Source organism: Anolis sagrei, chromosome 6 (assembly GCF_037176765.1).
Source record: "Anolis sagrei isolate rAnoSag1 chromosome 6, rAnoSag1.mat, whole genome shotgun sequence".
Classification (NCBI taxonomy): domain Eukaryota; kingdom Metazoa; phylum Chordata; class Lepidosauria; order Squamata; family Dactyloidae; genus Anolis; species Anolis sagrei.
Genome location: NC_090026.1, coordinates 46,759,068 through 46,777,856, shown reverse-complemented (window position 1 = coordinate 46,777,856; position 18,789 = coordinate 46,759,068).

Below are 18,789 nucleotides of genomic sequence, written 5' to 3'. Positions count from 1 at the left end.
CCAAAACATGCCTAATTTTTCACAATAAGGCTGCTTTGACAGACACCCTTATAGGAAACAACTAGTACTGCCAGTCCTCTTAGCGGTTCTGCTTTTGTGGTTTGAAATGGCACACTAACATTTAGAAATGTGGTATAGGAAGTTTTTGCTGGCAAAGAGGTGGGGAAAACCAGCTGCAAAGCAAACATGACTCCAAACCAAAACTTCTGTACATCTGCATCATGAATGCTGTTTGCAGGTCACTGACAGTTAAAGGAACTACTTTTTCCAGCTGCAGTGCATCTTTTCTTCTTCTTTTATTGGAGTGTTATAAAGCACCACAGCTAGTAAGTGTGATAGCATGTATCAGCTAGTAAGTGTGATAGCAAGGAAAAGGTTTAGTTCACTACTGGTTTTCTCCCCAATTGGGGTGTCTTCCCAAAGTTGAGGGTCCCCAGATGTACAGCTACCATCATCCCTCATTCAGCATGGGGAGCTAGAGCTGACAGAGGGAGCTCATCCATGCTCTCTCCTTATTCAAACTTTTGACCTATCGCTCTTCTGTCCTGCCGGCACAAGGGTTTAACCCATTGCGCCACCGGGGGGGCTCTAGGTTGGCAGGAACTAGGGCTGACAGACAGGAGCTCACCCCTGGGATTGCAACATTGACGATCCACACACTCTTTTTTAACTCTCTTTTTTAACACGATCATGAGGTCAGGAGTATTGTGCTCCAAAACTCTGTCAGTCTGAATTCGGAAGTCCCAGAGTAGCTTGACATGTTCATTTTCTGTAACTTTTTCAGAATTGTGATCCCACCAGTTCTTTGTCACAGGCAGATGGTATTTGTGGCACAAGTTTCAATGAATCATCTGAGCAACGGTGTTATGCCTCTGCTTGTTGTCTGTCTGTGCGATCTTCTTGCAGCAGCTGAGGATGTGATCTATTGTTTCAACTGCTTCCTTGCAGAGTCTACATTTGGGATCTTTCACCGACTTTTCAATTCTGGCTTTGATGCAGGGGCAGCTCAACCATTATGCAAAGTAAGCACTTGCAGTATAGTTGTTTTGCCCAGGGGAGCTATTGAGGCGCTCTTGGGGGGGAAATAGACCTTGACATATGCGAGCTGTAGTTACTGGGATGTATAGTTCACCTACAATCAAAGAGCATTCTGAACAATGGTGTTATGCCTCTGCTTGTAGTCTGTCTGTGAGATCTTCTTGCAGCAGCTGGGGATATGATCTATTGATTCATCTGCTTCCTTGCAGAGTCTACATTTGGGATCTGTTGTCGACTTTTCAATTCGGGCTATGAGGTCATTTGTTCTAAAGGCTTGTTCTTGGGCTGCCAGAATCAGGCCCTCCGTCTCCTTTTTCAAAGTCCTATTATTATTATTATTATTATTATTATTATTATTATTATTATTATTATTACCTTCGGTGGTTAAAACACAACTCAAGTGCGATGGTACAGTAAAATTGTTCAAAGGGAATCGCATGTGGTAAGGAAAAACAGTCTGTTATTTGTCTCTTCCTCCCCTTTTCAAATTCTTTCACCAGAAACTGGAATTGTGAGATCCTCCAGATGATACTGGATTGCAACTTCCAGCATTCCTCATCACTGGCTATGTTGCCAAGGGCTACTGGGAGCTCCTGGGAGCTTACGCCTAGCAGTGTCTAGAGGTTTGCATGATTCCTATCTGTGCTCTTTGTGTTATCTTTCTTGCGGTACAGAATTCTATAAGTCTCATGCATAAAATGATTTCCTAAAATCATGCTTCAGAACATTTGAAGCTTTTGCTTTCCTCCCCGACCTTTCCTTGGTCCACTGCCTTTTCCTTCTCTGTTGTGTTGTTTTTGAAAGCCTAAGGGGAGGAATTGTTTTGCTGTTGAATGTGTGCACATGCCATTCTGGGAGTCATTCTGACTGCAGAACAAGCTACAAATGTTATATTTAAATAAAAGGTTAGAAAGATCTACTTTGATGCCAGCCTTTTGGAGTGGAAACACTTCATGGCTATGGCCTCCAATCTGGTGTTATCCAGATGTGTCTGACTACAACTCCCAATACTCTTTATCACCACACCTATGTTGACAAGGTGTGTTGGTAAAGGAGCAGTGGGTCATTGTGGTCTCAGATCCCCAGTATATTGATGGAGTTCAGCTATGGCCAGCCCTAATGATTGGATGTCCTTTTAGGGCGATTCCATACAACACTAAATCACAGGTTTTAAACAGGGACAAAAAAAAAAGTCCTGGGACTTCAGAGAAGGTCCAGATTCAGACCTGTTGGTCCTGGGATTTCTGCCTCCATTGTCCAGACTTGATGCTTTGTTGCAAAATTTAGAGGCTCCCAAGATGTTCACCGCAAATTTCCACCAGAAACTTCAGCTTAAAAAAAACCAAAAACCTCAAGATGCAAATAGCAGATATGCAGAGAATATCTACAGCAAATCACTGCAAAAGTTCTGTTTTTTGTCCTGGCCAGAGAAACTGTGCCCTCCAGAAGTTTTATGAACTACTTGCCACACAAAGTTTACAGCGTAGGACCACTTCTGCCCAACTCAGCATTGCACAATCGAACAGAAACACACATTTTCAAGCCAGGAACAGAACTTTGTCATTATTGACATTTTTTAAAGCCTGGCTGCCTGGCCATCTGTCCAGACAGATTTGGTTGTGTACTTGTAGCATTAAATAACAGGGTGCTGTTTCTGGGTTATACATGGTTGTTCCTGATTGCTCTTCTTGTGAAAAGATGTACAGTGTTGACTAGGGGGCCATGACTTTGTCCTGACCAGGGAAAACATCCTCCATGCGTTTCATGAAGTTTCTGGCACACAAAGTTTTTGCTTTCTACTCAAGTGTCACCTTCTTTTAAGGAACCAACCAATCAGGAACAAACATCTAAAACCTGGGAACAAACCCAGACAAAAAATCTTGTGCTTTCTGATTGCAGGGACATATAGACATGCTAAGATCTGCATATTCGGCTCAAAATCCAATATTCCTGCACCTGGAAATCTCGTGTTTTTTGCCTTTTGTAGCGATTGTTTCCACGTTTACAGGGAACAGCGTCTGGCCACCCTCCAGTTTGCTGCAGAAGCTCCTGGGATAAAGGTACTGTCTGGATGGGTCCTTAACACATCTGGATTACACCAGATTAGAAGCAGTAGCCATAAAGTGTTTCCACCCTAAAAGCCAATGATGGGAACTATGGTCTGACACATGTTCTGTGAAAAGGCCCATGTTAGCTGCAAGATGTTGAAAAAAAATGACTTTAATCTCTCTCTCTCTCATACCTGATGAACATTTTCTAGAGACTTGATGTCATATGGGCTCACAAAGTTTTAATGAAGACTCAATTCAATCAAGGATGGAGCTAAACCACTTGAATTCCTGATCCAAAATTCTTGATTTCCTGGAAATCCCTTTTGTTTTGCTCTAGTTTTTATTAGGACAACTTTCTTTGAAGCAGAGCATGTAGAAATTCTTTCTTCAACTCTAATTTTCTGTTTGGTTTACCCAGGTAAAACTGACAGTGCCCCTTGACAACAACAATAACAATAAATAACAACAACAACAACAACAACAACTTTATTTTTGTATCCCACTTCCATTTCCCTGAAGGGACTCGGGCAACTTACATATGGCACAATGTGCCTAAAACAATGCATAAAATAAACACACAATACAATACAAAATAAAACCAATAGCATATAACTGGGTTGTGGCACAGCTGGTTGGAAGTCAGCTGCATTGAAATCACTACTGACCGAGAGGTCATGAATTCGAAACCAGCCTGGGTCGGAGTGAACTTCTGGCCAATTGTCTAGCTTGCTGTTGACCTTTGCAGCCGGAAAGACAGTTGCATCTGTCAAGTAGGAAATTTAGGTACCGCTTATGCAGGAAGGCTAATTTAACTAATTTACAATGCCATAAAACTCTCCAGCAGCTAAAAGAATGAGGAAGTACTCCATCAGTGTCTCAAGTGGATGGGGAAGTGACAGCTCCCCCGGTGGCTGGAATTTAAAAAGCATACCCACATAAAGCTGAAAAGTTACATAGCCTCTGTGTCTCTGTCTATATATGCAGAGGCGGCCCTAGGTAATTTTCAACGGTAAGCAAACAGTATTTTGGTGCCCCCAACCAATCACTGATATATATTTTCTGTTCGTCATGGGAGTTCTGTGTGCAATATTTGGTTCAATTCCATCATTTGTGGAGTTCAGAATGCTCTTTGATTTTAGGTGAACTATACATCCCAGTAACTACAACTCGCATATGTCAAGGTCTATTTTCCCTCAAGAGCGCTTCAAGAGCGCCCCTGGGCAACCCATTACACTTTGCGTAATGGGTTGAGCCGCCCCTGTATATACGTTGTGTGTCTATGGCATTGAATGTTTGCCATGTATATGTGCATTGTGATCCGCCCTGAGTCCCATGCAGAGTGAGAAGGGTGGAATATAAATACTCTAAATAATATAAAGCAAAGCTCACTTCCACCATCTGAACAATTTGTTCTGTTAATTTGGAAAAGCTTTAAGGGCAAGACTATAGCTCCTAGACTCTGCTAGCAAGCATGATCAGATCAGGTGTAATTTGGCCCCTAAGGCAGCCTTCTTAACCTCATGCTTGCTGGGGATTATGGGAGTTGTCTTTCAGCACAGCTGGAAGGCACCAGGCTGCTCTATCATTGAGAATGTTTGACTTTTCCATGGTTCATTTTGGTAGGTTTCTGGGAAATCCTATTTGGACACAGAGCCCTTTTGACAGGCTGGCTGACTAGTACACCCTGTTATTTCTAATGGAGATGAAAGATCTAATACAGTACTGACCAAACAGCACACACTTTAATCTATGAGTGACCTGCTTCAAAGACACTGGGGTGGGGGATTTCTTAATAGTTGATGTAGTCCAACTGCTGTGAGCGGAAAAAAAATGTATGAAGTGTGTTTAATTTCATTTGGGCCTTTGAACCTCTATGAATGATCTTCTAAGGAGGTTTTTCCAATATTAACCCATTTTTTTCAATATTAACTCAGTGCTAGTTTGGTAGGATGAGAATCCTACTCTGTCCATATCTCAGCAGTCTGGCTTTTTTCCCCTTTTTGCAAGCTAGTAACTTCTGTGAGTTTATTCACAAATCTGTATTAATTAATTAACTGGATCTCTTAGCCTCCTTTAACAGATGGGACCAAAGGCATCCCGCCCACACAAAATTCAAATACTAATTAATATATTCTGACAAATCAACACAAAGAACCGAATCAAAACAAGCCGCTAAATGAAGATAAAAACACTAGAAAAAAAGGCAGTACAACAGAAATGTAAAAAATAAACAGTAGATTAATACTATATACGTTTACCTGGACATTGGACCTACTAGACATAGTTGGACTTACTACTAAGCAACACTGCCTAAACAAAAAGATTTTAGGAAGAAGATGAAAACATTGTTACGGTGATAGATGATTGATGGGAATCATGTGGTCCTTCACATGTTGGATTACAATTTGAAGCCGACCTAGTAACTAGCATAGCCAGTGCTGAGAAATGCTGGGAGTTGTAATCTAACATCATCAGAGGAGGCATATAATCCCCATTCTTGGCCTAAATGGATCTCCAAAGGCGCACAACCTGGCTGTTGTTATTCTGACAATTTATATAAAAGAGTGGCCATTACAACCAGTTCTACCTGACTCAGATCCTTTGTTTTAGCAATACCTGTTTCTTCCAAGACTATGTTATGGACGATGTATTGTCGAAGGCTTTCATGGCCGGAATCACTGGGTTGTTGTAGGTTTTTTTGGGCTATATGGCCATGGTCTAGAGGCATTCTCTCCTGACGTTTCGCCTGCATCTATGGCAAGCTTGTGCACCAGCTGCGCCCGTACCTTGGGAAGTCGGGTCTGGCCACGGTGGTCCATGCTCTTGTTACATCCCGAATAGATTACTGCAACGCGCTCTACGTGGGGTTGCCTTTGAAAATTGTTCGGAAACTTCAACTAGTCCAACGGGCGGCGGCCAGACTACTCACCAGAGCGTCATACAGGGAGCATACCACCCCACTGTTATGTCAGCTCCACTGGCTGCCGATCCAGTTCCGAGCACAATTCAAAGTGCTGGTTTTGGCCTACAAAACCCTTTACGGCTCAGGCCCACAGTACCTGTCCGAACGTATCTCCTTCTACGTCTCACCTTGGAATCTAAGATCTGCTGGGGGAGCCTGTTCTCGGCCCCACCTTTATCACAAGCGAGACTGGTGGGGACGAGGGACAGGGCCTTATCGGTGGTGGCCCCTCGCCTGTGGAATGTGCTCCCCGGGGAAATTAGGACATCAACATCCCTCCTCTCCTTCAGAAGGAAGCTAAAGACCTGGATGTGGGACCAGGCTTTTGGGTAAGCTGGCAGATGGACAAGGTCAACCAATAATGACCAGAGTAGGAAAGGCAATGACAATGCAAAATGGTTTACGGACTTTGGATTTGGTGAACATTGACCACTAGATGTTTTATTGATGCTAGTATACTGTTGATTGTTTTAATTAGTTATAACTGTGATAGTATATGGTAAATTGTGTATTGTATACTGTATTGTATTTTGTAACTGTCGGCATCAAATTGTGCCTTTTGTAAGCTGCCCTGAGTCCCCCCCTAGGGGATTGAGAAGGGCGGGGTAGAAGCACCCCAAATATAATAAATAAATAAATAAATAAATAAATAAATAAATAAATAAGCATCCTCAGAGGTAGTGAGGATGCCTCTGAGGATGTTTGCCATAGATGCAGGCGAAACGTCAGGAGAGAATGCCTCTAGACCATGGCCATATAGCCCAAAAAAACCTACAACAACCCTATGTTATGGACATTTACTTGAACACTGTCAGGTAACTATGCATTTGAGTCAACTATGAATAATAACAATAACAATAATAATAACAACTGCAAAAGGCCACCTTACTTGGATCTGCGCGCATCATTCGAAAATACATCACACAGTCCTTGACGCTTGACGTGTTCGACTTGTGATTTTGTGATACGAAATCCAGCATAGAGATCTCATTTGCTGTGACATACTGTGTTTTGTGTCAATAATAATAATAATACACTTTATTTATATTCCACTTTATCTCCCCTGAGGGATTCAGAGCGTATTACAGTACACATATAAGGCAAACATTCAACGCCTTTTTAACACGGGCAATGACATACAATACACAGATAAGGTAAAGGCCTTCCCCTTTTTTCCATCTCCGGCGTCTGGAGATAATGCCCAACTTCCGGTCATGGGGAGGTGCTCTTGTTCCATTTTCCATGTCAAAGACGTCTCCGGTCTTTTTGCCGGCAAGTCTGCATGCCTGCATGGGGTGCCCTTTTTTACCTTCCCCCCAAGGCAGTACCTATTGATCTACTCACATTGCATGCTTTCAAACTGCTAGGTTGGCAGGAGCTAGGACCGATAATCGGGAGCTCACCCCGACTCGCAGTTTCGAACTGTTGATCCTCCAGTCAGCAGTCTTTCCTGCAGTTAGTAGCTTTAACTGCTGTGCTACCACTGCCCCCTTTAGCAATGAAAGATTGCTAAGAACTGGATAATCTACATAATACAGGGATAAGCCACCCAGCAGCCTGCACTTCTTCTAGGCTACTATCAATATAAACCATTATGCAGGGATCAAAGTTTATGGAAGCTGTACCCCCAAAACATTGACTGAATTAATTAATTTTATTGTAATTGTCACAGAATACAGCTGTACCCCCAAAACATTGAATGAATCAATTAACTTTATTGTAATGGCTACAGAATACAAAGTATTAAAACATTAAAATCAGATAGATAGAATATTAACATTAAGATAAATTATTCAAAACATCTGCAAAATATTGGGAGGGGGCGGGGTGGCTTCCCACTATATTAGATCCTCCAGTTCTAAAACGAGATCTAAATTGAGCTGGATTTCAGTGTGCCCTAGCACGTCAAAATGAGTGCCAAGGAGGAGTTGTATGCCAATATCCTCTTGAGTAACTTGCATTTTTTTCTGACATTTATTTTGGCAAAGTGGATAGGATCTGTATGACCTTTCAGGAAAGTCTTCTAAATGCTTAGTTGTTGGGTGAGCTGGGAGAAAGGCTTGTTCAAGTCAAAGCAATTGTGGCTGGTGCTATGGAGCCGTGATTTACCAGGCATTCAGCTCCTTGGGGCTCAAAGATCCAGGGCAATGATTTCCAAACTCTGGTCTTCCACGTGTTTGGGACTTCAACTCCCAAAAGTTTCAGTTCTCTTAACCAATTACTAAGAATTCTGAGAGATGAAGTCTGAAGCATCTTGAAGGACAGAGTTTGGGAAACACTGCTCTAGGTCATGATCAGGTAACTCAGGTCTCTCAGATGTGTTTAAGGATGGATCTACACTGCTCTAGATCCCAGGATCTCATCCCAGATTATCTGCTTTGAACTGGATTATACGGGTCTCTACTGCCATATAATCTGGGCTAAGAATATAATCTGGGATCAGACCTCCCTCTGGGTGTTTTGAACTTCAACTCCCACAATTCCTAACAGCCTACTGGCTGTTGGGAATTGTGAGAGTTGAGGTCCAAAACACCTGGAGAGCCGAAGTTTGCCCATGCCTGATTTGAAGTCTGTTGTGTGACTAACTCCTCTTGCTTGAATGATTGCCAGGCCTGCCTTGTTATTGAATGTTGCAATTGTCCATCTTGGTTAGCATTTAATGGCCTTGCACCTTCAAAGCCTCCCTTACAAATATACCTTTTTCCTTTTTTATCTCATCCAGTGTTTTATCTTTTTATGTCGTACATTGGGCCCAGCCTTTGTGTTTAAGTTTTCACTCTGTTGTTTTGCACTGTTTTATTTTACTCCTATGTTTTATCCATTTTATTGTGATGTTATTTTTGTCATTTTATATTCATTTTGCTGTACTGTATTATCGGCCTTGGCCTCATGTAAGCCATCCTGAGTCCCCTTTGGGGAGATGGTGGCAGGGTATAAATAAAGTTTGTTATTTATTATTATTTGTGTAGATGTTGAACATGGATGGAGCAAGCATGCTCCCCTGAGGCAAGCCGTTCTTCTGTTTCCGCCATCTACTTCTCTGGCCCTAGAACTCAACAAAAAAAGCTCCTGTTTAAAAGCTGACTGGCACAACCTGGGGATCACAACCAGACACAGTGAAGACATCTGCCCTTGCGCTATGCTGCTCTGCTGCTGAGTATGCATGCTCAGTGTGGAACACATCTCACCATGCTAAAACAGTGGATGTGGCTCTTAATGAGACATGCTGCATTATCATGGGGTGTCTGCGCCCTACACCACTGGAGAAATTACACTGTTTAGCCGGTATTGCACCACCTGACATCTGCCGGGAAGTAGCAGCCAATAATGAAAGGACCAAGGCAGTGACATCTCCAGCGCATCCCCTGTTTGGCTATCAGCCAGCACGTCAACAACTTAAATCAAGAAATAGTTTTCTAAGATCTACAGAGACCCTCGCTGGAATAACTCAGCAAGTGAGAGTCCAAAAGTGGCAGGCTCAAACCCAGAACCACAACCAATCAATGGCTGATACCAAATGAGAGACTCCCCCCTGGGCACACAGAGGACTGGGCGACTTGGAAGGCATTGAACAGACTGTGCTCTGGCACCACGAGATGCAGAGCCAATCTTAAGAAATGGGGCTACAAAGTGGAATCCACAACATGCGAGTGTGGAGAAGAGCAAACCACAGACCACCTGCTGCAATGCAACCTGAGCCCTGCTACACGCACAATGGAGGACCTCCTTGCGGCAACACCAGAGGCACTCCAAGTGGCCAGATACTGGTCAAAGGACATTTACTCAACTACCAGGCTTGCAAATTTTGTGTTTTGTCTGTTTGTTTTGTTCTGTTACAAATGTAATACAATTATCTGGTTGCCCCTGACACGATTAATAATAATAATAATAATAATAATAATAAGTATCCTGGGAAATAAGGCAGTGTAGAAAGAAACTCAACTATCCCCACCCCCCACCCATTTCTTCCCTACTGTTGATGTGAGTTGCAATGTAAAAACATCATATAGGTCTACCCCCTTTGCTCTAGGGATGGCCTCTCTAATCTACCCTCTACTAGCTATGGTAGCTTTGATTCTGAATCTAATAGTTGAGATTTCTATTATGCATCTTAGATTAAAAGCTGGCATTTGGCTTACAATTGAAGGTTCAGTATTGCCCTGGGGCTGCCCATAATAAAAGGAATATAAGGTGTTTACCAACAGGAGGTAAAATTTACTACCCCCCCCCCCCCATGTAATCTTGAAAAAGGATGAGACAAGACTACTCCCTTTCCTCTGTCAAGGCCAAAACATCCAGCCAGGTGTCTGGCCTTGCAGAAACTACACCCTGTGGTGCCAGTAATAGGTACAGTTGTCTACATCAGACCTAACGGAGCATCATAGTGTTATCTACAAGACTGACTCAATCAACAAAAGGAGACTATAGCAAGGCCAAGCTGGAATGAGTACACTGAAAGTGCACATCATGGTCAGCCCGAGTGCCCCTTACAGCTACATTTGTGCCCTGCCTTGCCATTCATTTCAAACAACTAAGTGGGGCTTTGTGAAAAGCAATTATCAAATCCATACCCGTTTTACTTCTATAGTACCATAGGACTCCCAACCCACTCACTGTATATAATTTTCTGTAGGCATTGGCTGATTCACAATACTTTGTAACAGCAATAATACTGGATGAACAATCCAGCTCTAGATTTGCACAGCAGGGGAATACCTAGCTACCAAACAGCAATTTGTAACAGGAAAAAACAAGTTGATACTATAAATGGTAGTGGAAATTAAGGAGTCAGGATTGAATTACTTATTAGTAACTCCGTTGCAGTATTTCCATCAGGTATCTCTAGCGCAGCGTTTCTCAACCTGGGGGTTGGGATTCCTGGAGGGGCCGTGATGGGGTGTCAGAGGGGTCACCAAAGACCATCAGAAAACACAGTATTTTCTGTTGGCCATGGGGGTTCTGTGTGGGAACGTTTGGCCCAATTCTACCATTGGCAGAGTTCAGAATGCTCTTTGATTGTAGGTGAAATATTTTTCTTGTCGTGTCAGGAGTGACTCCTGGTGTGAGAGAATTGGCTGTCTGCAAGGACGTTGCCCAGGGGATGCCTGGATGATTTTGATGTTTTTATCATCCTTGTGGGAGGCTTCTCTCATGTCCCCGCATGAGGAGCTGAAGCTGATAGAGGGAGCTCATCCGACTCTACTCGGATTCGAACCTGCAACCTGTTGGTCTACAGTCCTGCCGGCACAGGGGTTTAACCCACTGCGCCACCGGGGGCTCTAGGTGAACTATAAATCCCAGCAACTACAACTCCCAAATGTCTATTTTCCCCAAACTCCACCAGTGTTCACATTTGGGCATACTGAGTATTCGTGCCAAGTTTGGTCCAGATCCACCATTGTTTGAGTCCACAGTGCTCTCTGGATATAGGTGAACTACAACTCCAGAACTCAAGGTCAATGCCCACCAAACCCTTCCAGTATTTTCTGTTGGTCGTGGGAGTTGTGTGTGCCAAGTTTGGTTCAATTCCATCATTGGTGGAATTCAGAATGCTCTTTGATTGCAGGTTAACTACAAATCCCAGCAACTACAACTCCCAAATGACAAAATGAATCCCCCTTCCAACCCACCAGTATTCAAATTTGGGTGTATTGTGTATTTGTGCCAAATTTTGTCCCTGTCAATGAAAATACATCCTGCCTATCAGATATTTACATTATGATTCATAACAGTAGCAAAATTGCAATTGTGAAGTAGCAACGAAAATAATGTTATGGTTGGGGGTCACCAAAATATGAGGACCTATATTAAGGGGTCGCGGCATTAGGAAGGTTGAGAAACACTGCTCTAGCACTTCAAGTTCTAAGTACCTCTTTTTCTACCAGTTTGACAGTGGTAAGTAGAGCAGAGCCAGTATCAGTCCCCATGAGAATCCAGTTCCTTGAGGCTTTGCTTCTCCTGACTGTTATCATGCCAACAGAACTTGTGCTTCAGACAACTAATCGAATCACCAGCCACTAATGCATATTTATATTAGTATAGATATACCCTCTGATATTTTACTAGATAAAAAACTATGACACATGTAGCCAAGCAACATTAAAGAATTGTCAAGATGGCAAAAAATATTGGTGGAAAACACTCCAGGAAGGAGATGCTCTCGCAGTTTGCTTTTGCCTGAACCTATCTCCCCTACTCAGCGACTTGGGTGCAAAATACTTTTCCACTTTTAAACTAGTTTGCAGCCACTGAAGGAAGCCTACAGTGAAAAAGAAAGGTGGGAGGAAGAGAAAGAAAAGAGACAATTTTGAAAACCTCTGGAAAAGCAGAATGATGGAGAATCAATTGGGGTGGTTCCTGACAATCAGTTGAAGGGTATAGGTTAGACCAGGGGTCCTCAAACTAAGGTCCGGGGGCCAGATACGGCCCTCCAAGGTCATTTACCTGGCCCTCGCTCAGGGTCAACCTAAGTCTGAAATGACTTGAAAGCACACAACTACAACAAAAATCCTATCTCATCAGCCAAAAGTAGACCCACACTTCCCATTGAAATACGAATAAGTTTATATTTGTTAAAATTGTTCATCATTTTAATTATTGCAGTGTTTTTAGGTGTTTTTTGCACTACAAATAAGGTATGTGCAGTGTGAATAGGAATTCATTTGTGTTTTTTTCAAATTATAATCTGGCCCTCCAACAGTTTGAGGGACTATGCCCTGGCCCTCTGTTTAAATAGTTTGAGGACCCCTGATCTACAGCCTTCTCTGGCAAAGAGTGCTTGTGCCTCACCAAACTACAGCTTCTAGTATTCCATAGCACTGAGTCATGGCAGTTAAAGTGGTGGCAAACTGCCTTAATTCAGCAGCCTAGATGCACATCTCATCTTCTCATCTTACCGTCATCTTTCCATTCCTCTCATACAACCTTTTTGTTGTTATTGAGTTCAGCAATTAAGCTGATGCGCCTTCTGCTCTGCGATATAATCCAGATTTTCAAAGCAGATAATACACATTTTTATCTACTTTGAACTGGATTATATGAGTCTACACTGCCAGATAATCCAGTTCAAAGCAGATACTCTGGATTTTACATGGCAGTGCAGAAAGTGTCTGAGAGACATTGAATAAGGTATTTGCCGGATAGATGTAACAAATGGCAAAGTATGCTGAGGCTGTAAAGATTGCCAGTACAATAGATATATCTTTCAGTTTTTGTGGGTTCTTTTTCGGGCTATAGGGCCATGTTCTAGAGGTATTTCTCCTGACGTTTTGCCTGCATCTATGGCAAGCATCCTCAGAGTCAGGAGAAATGCCTCTAGAACATGGCCCTATAGCCCAAAAAAACCCACAAGAACCTAGTGATTCCAGCCATGAAAGCCTTCGACAATACATCGATATATCTTTCAATTGTGGCATTTTAACTGCTGTTATTTTTTTTAAAAAAAACCTCTATATAAGGTTGTTTGTATTGTTCATGCACAATAAATATTTATTTCTACATTGGGAAAAGCAATAAAACAATTTTAAACAAACTAGAGGTGTTAAAGATTTCTTGGGGTTCCTTCTCCTTTCTGTTGTATCTTTTTAGATGATAATCCTAGGACAGGGATTGCTCTCTTTTGTTTTTGTTTTAAGTGATATAGGCCCCTTCTACACTGCCACATATCAAATCAAATTATCAAATCAGATTATTTATTTATTTATTTATTTATTTGCTGTATTTCTATACAGCCCTTCTCAGCCCTCAGGTGACTCATTATCTGCTTTGAACTGGGTTATATGACTTCACACTACCATATAATCTAATTCAAAGCAGATAATCTGGATCTTATATGGCAATGTAGAAGGGGCATTAGACCACTGCACTAAGTTAGCCCAGGTAGCTGCGTTGATCAAACCAATTTCTAGCACATTTTATCTCTGTTAGGAAGTATTTTGTAACACTACCTTGAAATACTTGGTTTACCACAGGGATAGGTCATAATAGGGCATCGTTTCTGGGACAATCCGCCTCCCTTTCAGTTACTGCAGAAATCATAGCTAAATTTAGAAGGAACAGTGGCAAATGGTGTCCCTATCCCTGTTCCTCAAAAAAATAAGTCTTGAGCATTTCGGTCCAGTGCATCCTGGCTCCACTATTGCCAGAGTGTTGACGATGTCCCCTTCTATACTGCCATATAAAATTCAGATTATCTGCTTTGAATGGGATTATATGGCTGTGTGGACTCATATAATCCAGTCAAAAGCAGATAATGTAGTGTAGAAGGGACTTAGGACATTGCTTCTTAAACTTTGGGTCCCAAACCCAAATGGGTTCCCCTTAGCTCAATATTGGGGTCACAAAAATTTTGGCAGCAGTCAAAGGTAAAAGGACCATCTATTTACACAAATCTGTTAGCAGCAACGTACAGGGTTTACAATAGACTCTGCAGAAAATGCTTCTGCTATACTCCACAAAAAGAAAAACCAGCCTGTTGAGCAAGTCTTGGAAATGCTGAGATATTTAGGGCGGGAACAGTGTTCAAGCTCTTGGCCTTCCCAGATAACTTTCAATTTCCTGTTGGCTTCACAGTTATGTAGGTGGAAAGCACACTCTTGTGTCTTGGCAGGGTTAGGCTTCACTTACAAATCTTTATCTTTATAGTAGCTGGAGAGATCTTCCAGGGCAGTAGTAATGATATCGAGCAAGACTTTAGGGGTCTTTGCCAGGAGGCAGAGACCTATCAGACTCATCAAAGAGTTTGTTGCCCTGGAGAGACAGAAAGAAGCACCCAATGGAAGGAGGCTTGGCCACCTCCTGAGCGCCTTAACCAATGGGTGAGCTCACGCCACTTCGGCCTCCTGGCCAATCAGGAGAGAAGGAGGCGGGACAAGAGGGAAACAATGAGAACTGGAGTGGATTATGGAAATATGTGGTGTCTGTGTGGTCGGCGAGTCCTCAGGGGGCCTTCTAGTCGACCAGCCTATTGTCTTGAGGGGTGGGAATCAACGTTGATGTCTGGCGAGATGGCCAGAATCCGGATTTTTCTTGAACTGAGATATGGAGACAATGGAGTAATCCTGGCTGTAGTTTTGGTGGATGGAAGATAACTGAGAGAACAGATAGGACAAATTGTGGCTTTCCGAAGGTCCTTTGTCCTGTTGAGATATGATCAATCATGCCAAGTGGGCACCTTCTGCTGGGGGGCCACACTCCGAGTCCCAGGGTCAAAGCCCATTGTATTGTCCATGCAAAGATGTCTTTTGACAAAGTTCTTTTCAAACAGGAGATTTCCTCCTTCCAGAGTCTAAATATAAGAAGCCTCTGTCCTGAGAGTGGCTTCTTATATTTTTCATACATTTTTTTATAAAAGGGAATAGGACAGAAGGGTCAGGCAAAGGTCATTCATAGGGGGCTTGAAAAGGTAAAGTTTCCAAAAGGTTTCTAAGAGTCCTTAAGAAGGGAAAAAAAGTCCCATAGAAGTTCAAGAGAGTACATAAGTCTAAAGGGACGTGGTTTCTCAGAAATAAATGTGTTGTTGTTGTTAATTCGTTCAGTCGTCTCCGACTCTTCGTGACCTCATGGACCAGTCCACGCCAGAGCTCCCTGTCGGCCGTCACCACCCCCAGCTCCTTCAAGGTCAGTCCAGTCACTTCAAGGATGCCATCCATCCATCTTGCCCTTGGTCGGCCCCTCTTCCTTTTGCCTTCCACTTTCCCCAGCATAATTGTCTTCTCTAGGCTTTGCTGTCTCCTCATGATGTGGCCAAAGTACTTCAACTTTGTCTCTAGTATCCTTCCCTCCAGTGAGCAGCCGGGCTTTATTTCCTGGAGGATGGACTGGTTGGATCTTCTCGCAGTCCAAGGCACTCTCAGAACTTTCCTCCAACACCACAGCTCAAAAGCATCGATCTTCCTTCGCTCAGCCTTCCCTAAGGTCCAGCTCTCACATCCGTAGGTGACTACAGGGAATACCATGGCTTTGACTAGGCGGATCTTTGTTGCCAGTGTGATGTCTCTACTCTTTACTATTTTATCGAGACTGGACATTGCTCTCCTCCCAAGAAGTAAGCGTCTTCTGATTTCCTGGCCACAGTCTGTATCTGCAGTAATCTTTGTGCCTAGAAATACAAAGTCTGTCATGGCCTCCACATTTTCTCCCTCTATTTCCCAGTTGTCAATCATTCTTGTTGCCATAATCTTGTTTTTTTTTATGTTTAGCTGCAACCCAGCTTTTGCACTTTCTTCTTTCACCTTGATTAGAAGGCTCCTCAGCTCCTCCTCGCTTTCGGCCATCAGAGTGGTGTCATCTGTATATCTGAGGTTGTTAATGTTTCTTCCAGCAATTTTCACCCCAGCTTTGCATTCCTCAAGCCCCGCACATCGCATGATGTGTTCTGCATACAAGTTAAAAAGGTTGGGTGAGAGTATGCAGCCTTGCCGTACGCCTTTCCCAATCGTGAACCAGTCTGTTGTTCCGTGGTCAGTTCTGACTGTTGCTACTTGGTCCTTGTACAGATTCCTCAGGAGAGAGACAAGGTGGCTTGGGATGCCCATCCCACCCAGAACTTGCCACAGTTTATTATGATCCACACAGTCAAAGGCTTTAGAATAGTCAATGAAGCAAAAATAGATGTTTTTCTGAAACTCCCTGCCTTTCTCCATTATCCAGCGGATATTGGCAATCTGGTGTCTCGTTCCTCTGCCTTTTCTAAACTCAGCTTGAACATCTGGCAACTCTCGCTCCATGTATTGCTGGAGTCTTCCTTGCAGGATCTTGAGCATTACCTTACTGGCATGAGAAATAAGGGCCACTGTACGGAAGTTGGAGCAGTCTTTCGCATTTCCCTTTTTTGGTATGGGGATATAAGTTGATTTTTTCCAGTCTGATGGCCATTCTTGTGTTTTCCATATTTGCTGGCATATGGCATGCATCACCTTGACAGTATCATCTTTTAAGATTTTAAACAGTTCAGCTGGGATCCCGTCGTCTCCTGCTGCCTTGTTGTTAGCAATGCTTCTTAAGGCCCATTCAACCTCACTCCTCGGGATGTCTGGTTCTAATTCATTCACCACACTGTCAAAGCTATCCTCAATATTATTATCCTTCCTATACAGATCTTCTGTATAGTCTCGCCACCTTCTCTTGATCTCTTCAGCTTCTGTAAGGTCCTTGCCATCTTTGTTTCTTATCATACCAATTTTTGCCTGAAATTTACCTCCAATGTTTCTAATTTTCTGGAAGAGGTCTCTTGTCCTTCCTATTCTGTTGTCTTCTTCCACTTCCATGCATTGCTTATTTAAAAATAGTTCCTTATCTCTTCTGGCTAACCTCTGGAATTGCGCATTTAACTGGGCATATCTCCCCTTATCACTGTTTCCTTTTGCTTTCCTCCTTTCTTGGGCTACTTCCAGTGTCTCAGCAGACAACCATTTTGCCTTCTTGGTTTTCTTTTTCTTTGGGACGTACTTTGTTGCCGCCTCTTGAACAATGTCTTGGACTTCTGTCCATAGTTCTTCTGGGACTCTGTTTACTAAATCTAGTCCTTCAAATCTGTTCTTCACTTCCACTGTATATTCGCTAGGAATGTTAGTGAGATCATATCTAACTGGTCTGTGTATTTTTCCTGATCTCTTTAGTTTTATTCTAAATTGAGCAATAAGAAGTTCGTGATCTGAGCTACAGTCAGCCCCAGGTCTTGTTTTCACCGACTGGATGGATGTCCGCCACCTTTGGCTGCAAAGGATGTAGTCAATCTGATTTCGGTGCTGACCATCTGGTGAGGTCCATGTATAAAGCCGTCTTTTAGGTTGTTGGAAGAGAGTGTTTGTAATACACAGCGAGTTTTTCTGGCAAAATTCTATCAGCCTGCGTCCCGCTTCATTTTGTTCTCCCAGACCATGCTTGCCTGTGATCCCAGTTGTCATTTGACTTCCCACCTTGGCATTCCAGTCTCCTGTAATGAAAATAATGTCTCTTTTTGGTGTATTATCCAGTAGGTCCTGCAGATCCTCATAGAACTGATCTACTTCTGCTTCTTCAGCAGCTGTGGTTGGGGCATATATTTGGATCACTGTGATGTGTTACCTTCTGCTATATATGAAACATAGGGCATAACACCTTGATTCTATCTGACATGGGAAGGGTCCCTGTTGTTGTTGTTGTTGTTAGTGTCTTTGCAAATTGACCAAGATTTGACCCCTATTATCCAGCCTGATGTCCTTGTCCTTAGCAAAACTATAAGTTACTATCTCTTATGGGGAGGGGGGGGGGGTCTTAATGAGACAAGCCGCATTATCACGGGGTGTCTGCGCCCTACACCACTGAAGAAACTACACTGCTTAGCCGGTATTGCACCACCTGACATCCACCTGGAAGTAGCAGCCAATAGTGAAAGGACCAAGGCAGTGACATCTCCAGCTCATCCCTTGTTTGGGTATCAGCCAGCACGTCAACGACTTAAATCAAGAAATAGTTTTCTTAGATCTACAGAGACACTCGCTGGAACACCTCAGCAAGGGAGAGTCCAAAAGTGGCAGGCTCAAACCCAGCACCTCAATCCGTGGGTGATACCAGATGAGAGACTCCCTCCTGGGCACACAGAAAACTGGGTGACTTGGAAGGCGCTGAACAGACTACTCTGGCACCACGAGATGCAGAGCCAACCTTAAGAAATGGGACTACAAAGTGGAATCCACGACATGCGAGTGTGGAGAAGAGCAAACCACTGACTACCTGCTGCAATGCAACCTGAGCCCT